This window comes from Homarus americanus, unplaced genomic scaffold, assembly GCF_018991925.1.
Source record: "Homarus americanus isolate GMGI-L3 unplaced genomic scaffold, GMGI_Hamer_2.0 scaffold30535, whole genome shotgun sequence".
In the NCBI taxonomy this organism is placed as follows: domain Eukaryota; kingdom Metazoa; phylum Arthropoda; class Malacostraca; order Decapoda; family Nephropidae; genus Homarus; species Homarus americanus.
The window spans coordinates 2,121,735-2,127,734 of NW_024732440.1; positions in this window are offsets into that span (position 1 = coordinate 2,121,735).

Genomic DNA, 6,000 nt, shown 5'->3' on the forward strand with positions numbered 1-6,000 from the left:
GTTGACGCCTGTTTCTAATGACGTCACACAATAATGCATTTCCAGTAACCCTCTAATGAAGTCACGCTTGAACCCTCCAACTCTTAACACTATACTACTATCTACTTAAGTATTTATCTATTAAGTATAAGTAATCACAATGACAACATAAGACCAGGAATGAACCTTTTAAGTTAAGGAACTACTAGGATTTATGGTAATATGGCGGCCAAGTAGGACTGAGACTTTCCTACCCCAGTTAAGAGATAATTAATACGAGTGTCTGTATCATGTTGTTGCCTTCTGCTTCAGAGTGCTGGCTGAACTGTGCTATAAAATAATAATGATAATAATAACGATGATGATGACAATAATAATAACAATAAAACATTAAAAATATCAACAAAAATAATAATAATATCAACAACAATAATAATAATAATAATAATATCAACAAAAACAATAACAACAACAATAATAAGAACAAAAATAAAATAATACTAATAAAATATGACACAACAAGAGGATGGTCATTCATATTACGTGGGGTCTCTCAGTGACGGATACAATGAGAATACAATTACTCTTATTTATGTGGGGTGAGTAAAGGCGTGTGACAGCAGAGGTAGAGCTGTCTCACTTAATAGCTCCAGCCTGTCTCACTCTCTCTAACTCACACTTAAAAACAAATAGAAAGAAAAAAAATATATATATATAATTAAGTAATGGAAGACGAGAGCATCCATGTGTATCCCTTGTATGAAGAATTTTTTTTATTCCATGGTGTGACGCGGTAGCACTTGTGTTTCTTATTTACATATTCAAATTAAGGTAATGGAGATAATAAGCGGCTATAGTGTGTCTAAAAATGATCCGTCTTGTTGCGTCTCGGTACGTTTTGTCTTCTCCTTTAAGTACAATTCCTGTTACTGTCAATTCATTCTCGGTATCACTGGTAGTTTTGGCGCGGGACGACTGGCAGTTCTCTGGTGTCTCCTTCATTGCCGGGCGTACGATGTAAATTAAACTCCTTATTACTGTCGTCTTTCTTATTTATTACTGTCGTGTTCCTTACATTACTTTTGTCTTCCTTACTTCCCCCCTTAAGAGGTCAGTACCCCACGCCGACAGGTTTAAAGCTGCATTAGTGACGAGTTCAGGAGTTAATCAGAGACACCAGACAGATGAACGGAGACACTTACTTAAATTACAAAGTGGATTAACACTGTTGATCATTGACCAACAGTGTACCTGGAGACATTATTTCAGTCTTCAGTGGTATGACGCCGGGGAGGGGGGGGGGCTAATCTTCAGGTGCTCCCTCTACCGTAACGAGACACTTAACTTTTATGTTTACTTAGGGAAGAAAATTGAACAATGGACACATGAAGAATACCGAACTCAGGTGCCAGTGTATGTATGTGTGTGTGTATGTATGTGTGTGTGTATGTGTGTGTGTGTGTGTGTGACTCACTTAACACAATAACCTAAGACGTGTTTACTCAGGCCTCAGTGAAGCTTTACTGTAGTTCTTCTCGAGAAACATCCCAACTCACTCGACTCCTTGTCAAGTTGTTACTCAGGATGTCGAGGTCGAGTACATACGAGGACTAAGACTCACCACTAACTCTACACCTCAACAAACACTCACACTCAGTGCTTGGTACATATAGAAGGTGATCGAAAAGTTTCTGTGCACCTGTAATACTTAACAATATAGTTATTTACCTTGATAATTATTTCAGGTGCACATGTTCTTTTCGATCACCATGACAACCCAACGAGCTATTCAACTGAGGATCAAAAGGTCAAAGGTCAAGGTCAAGTACACTCCAGGTTAATGATAAAACCACCTGTTATATTAGCTATACCCTGTAATATAATAAACAGCTGAGGAGGTTATATAAGTTAACTGTGAACAAATGGACGAATCTTGTGATCTGTAGAGTAAATATTTACCCGGGGAGATACAGTTCTACACATTTAATAAATATTTGATGTGTTAAGAAAATTGTATCGTATTTATTTGTATCTTATGTTAAAAATATATAGCCTCTGTTTACGTTAGTTATACATTTTAGCATTACTGTATTTATTATTATTATTATTATTATTATTATCGTCGTCATCATCATCATCATCATCATCATCATTACTATCAAGAAGTATCCAAGGAGCTACTTAGCGGTCCATAAATCTAAGTGACTGATAAGTATTTACACAGATAATCTAACAAAGTCAACAAACATTACATCTGAGGACTGACCCCGGACCAGGAGGGAGAGAGGGAGGGAGGGGGTGAGCAGGGAGGGAAGGATGGAAGGTGGAATAAACAGAGCGAAGGGGAAGGGATGGTTAGAATGACGGAGGACATGGAGGGAAAGATGAAGGTAGGGAAGGAGGGAGGGAGGGAGGATAAGAAAGGAAATTTAAGCAAATTTAAAAAGACGTAAAGATTTTCATATATGGCCATGAAATATAACACTTAATACCAATATGTGAGTATACCTGATGATAATATTAGTTACAGTACAGTCATCTAGTGGGAACTTCGATAATATGTTCTGGTGACATCTGGAACCCCCCCCCCCATCGTGTGTTGACTTAGAGGCTTCCACATGTCTCCATACACCGGAATATTTTTATCTCAGTTTCCACTTGGCTGACTGTTACATCATTGTGTATCATGACCAACGCTTTGTGCTGAGAATCTTTTTTTTTTCTTCCTTTTGAGGGAGTGAAGTTAACAGCCTCAGCTCATGACTCAGGAGAGACTTGAGTAGGATAATGACTCGACAGAATTAGGTATTAGTGGGTAAGGTGCGAATATGTAGAATTAGGTTAGGTTAGGTTAAGGTCAGGTTAGGTTAAGGTTAGGTTAGGTTAGGTTAAGGTTAGGTGCTGGGCTGGGTTGGGTTGGGCTGGGCTGGGTTAGGTTAGGTAACTTCACCTTACCTTTATATACAAGGCTGCACATCCACTCGGCATCATAAACTCAGGGTTGATGAGGTGTAAATAATATATAAGGGCCATAACCATTACCACAAGGATACAGCATTATAATGGGATCCAAGACCTTGCTAGAATAAGCGAGAGAATCTGATGCTCTTGGTTAATATTCTAATCAATTACAGGAAGATCTGGTACTAGTATGGGCGATCCGACTACATTTTATGACAATCTGAACCCAAGGGACAACTGCCTGTGTATTTGGAAGGTTTTGGTTGAATGTTAATGGAATCGAAACTATTAACAGAGGATCAGCTATATTATAATAAGTACCAAAACCAATAGGATAGGATCTAATGGTCTTATAGAGGTTCTGCTTCAATGTAATGGGATCTAGAACCTTCAGGGGTGAGTTCTATATTCTCAAGAGGTTCAAGCAATTTTACAACAGGATCCAATACTATTAGGATAGAATGAGGTGCTGCTATAGAGGATTGACTACACCTCAGACCTGAAATATTAGAAGCACATCGGAATTTCTCGGTTCTCTTGTGGGTCAGAGGTTAAGAGTGATCACGGGAGAGTTATGAGAGGTTAAGACACTTATTCCTAGGAGCCAGGAGGCGTACATACACACACACATACATACATACACACATATATACACGCATACATACATACATACATACATACATACATACATACATGCATCAAACACACACACACACACACACACACACACACACACAGGCGCCACAGTGAGCCACTTACACCCAGCAGCCAACACGGGATAATCCAGTAAAGAATTGACTGTTTGTTTGTTCATCCTTGATTGTTATTGGAGGCTGAGCTCTTAGTGGCACTGGCACTGAGGGGGCCAGGCACTGTAAACACACATACACCTATTGAGTTTCCTGAGGTGAAGACACGCGCATACTTCTCTTGTGTTGACTTAAGTATAGAGACACATACATCTTTAATGAAATGTAAATATACCCACGTCTATTGTGTTTATCGAAGTGTAAATACAAAAACAGGTATTAAACGTGTATACATCTCGATATCTAAGGGACCTACGTCACTGTTTAATACATAGAGAGGTATTAAACATGTACACATCACGATACCTCTACAGATCCTACGTCACAGTTTAATTCCTACGTCACAGTTTAATACACAAACAGGTATCTAACATGTATACGTCACGACACCTAAAGATCCTACGTCACAATTTTCATTATGTGAAGTAAATAGATCCCATAGTCAACACACTTCAGTACATAAGGAGGCAACTTGGCTTGGCATTTTACTCAACCACCAACCACTCTTCCCAAACTGTAAACCAAGACACCTATTCTACCGCTAGGGTTAAGTGAGGGAGAGACGGAGGAAGGGAAGGTGGCCGAGGGATACGAACCAGTGATTATTAGGTCAAATCCACTCTCCCACCGCCCACTGGCCTCAATAAAAGATCATCAAAAAGAATTCACAGTTTGTTTATATGCAACACTTTATAATTTGGGTGTTCTTATTCTATGACCCTGAATTTAGAACATGTATATGGTTCTTGATAACGTAAGTGAGATTTAGTGAATTTAAAGTGAATTTCTAATGTTATAAATTTACGGGTTATGTTCAAAGAGTTATGAAAGTAAGAATAACCGAATTCTGTGAAATATTTAGATAGTATTTAATATTATTATTATCATTATTATTATTATTATTATTATTATTATTAGTAGTAGTAGTAGTAGTAGTAGTAGTAGTAGTAGTAGTAGTAGTAGTATCATTAAAATAACTCCTTTCTTATCATTTTCATTACCACTATCACAATTCGATCGTCATTATCACTATCAATGTTATCACCATCATTACTATTATCAGAAGGTACTAGTATCATTAAGCTAATAATTGTTATCATCAACATGTGAGCCTCAGATGATGTCACCACACACGAGTCTTACCCACAGTTGTTATTGTTGTCACGTGAGCAGCAGTGCCATCTGTGTTTGTGTACGGAACTAAACTTATTTACTAACAAACTACCTACGCATTTAAGCGGTGTAAACTCTGACGGGCGAGAGAGGCATTCAATACAGCTGATTTGTTCTGGAGGGTCGATGGTTCAGAGGTTAGTATAACAACTCTGAATAAGGTGACTAACTATACCTGGGGTGAGTTGGCACCTTGCTCGAGTGAAGTTTATTTATTTGTTATTGTTTTGGGGTTCCTTCTTTCGTTTTTCCTATTCTCTCTTTCATCATTATCTCATCATTCTCTCTTTCCTGACCTCCTTCATCCTGCTCTCACAACGGGAAAGTGCCATGCCAACATAAATCATACTGGCACCGGGAACCCACAGTGCCAAATGAAATACTCGGTGCCAATAAAATGCCACAAAGCTAGGTGCTGGGGGTGCCAAGAAAGCCCCACAGTGCTACAAAAAAAACAGTAAAGTGTAGGAGAATCTGCTAGGATGATTCCATGAATATTTACAAGTTTAACATGGGAAAAAAATAGTGATATCTTGTGGCCAGAACCAACACGTGTGGTGCCAGGATAGTGTTAGGGCGTTTCTGGGGAGGGGAGAGGGGAGATAGGAGAGGAGAGGGGAGAGGGGAGGGGAGAGGAGAGTGGAGGGGGAGGGAGAGGGAGGTTTAATGCCCTTATTAATTTTATAGCTTTTATATAGCATTATACAAGGGGGTGTGTCTGTGTCCTATATAATTGTTATTTAGGAATTTATGTCATCTGTTCTTTTACATTCTTCACATAACACACACACACACACACACACACACACACACATCAAGCAATAATTTATGTTGAGGTTTATTATACTTTATTTATTCTTTAATTTTTCTCCTCCTTATCCTTCATCAGCTGTTGACTCTATACTTCATCTATTCAAATAATCATTCATCATCACGTTGTTTACCCATCTTCCTCAAGTTACCCCATGCCTGCCGCACCTCACCCACGCCCCACCGTATCTCACCCACGCCTCCTCTAGCACCTCACCCACGCCTCCTCCCCCACCCCGCACCTCACTATCTCACGCACCTCCCACAC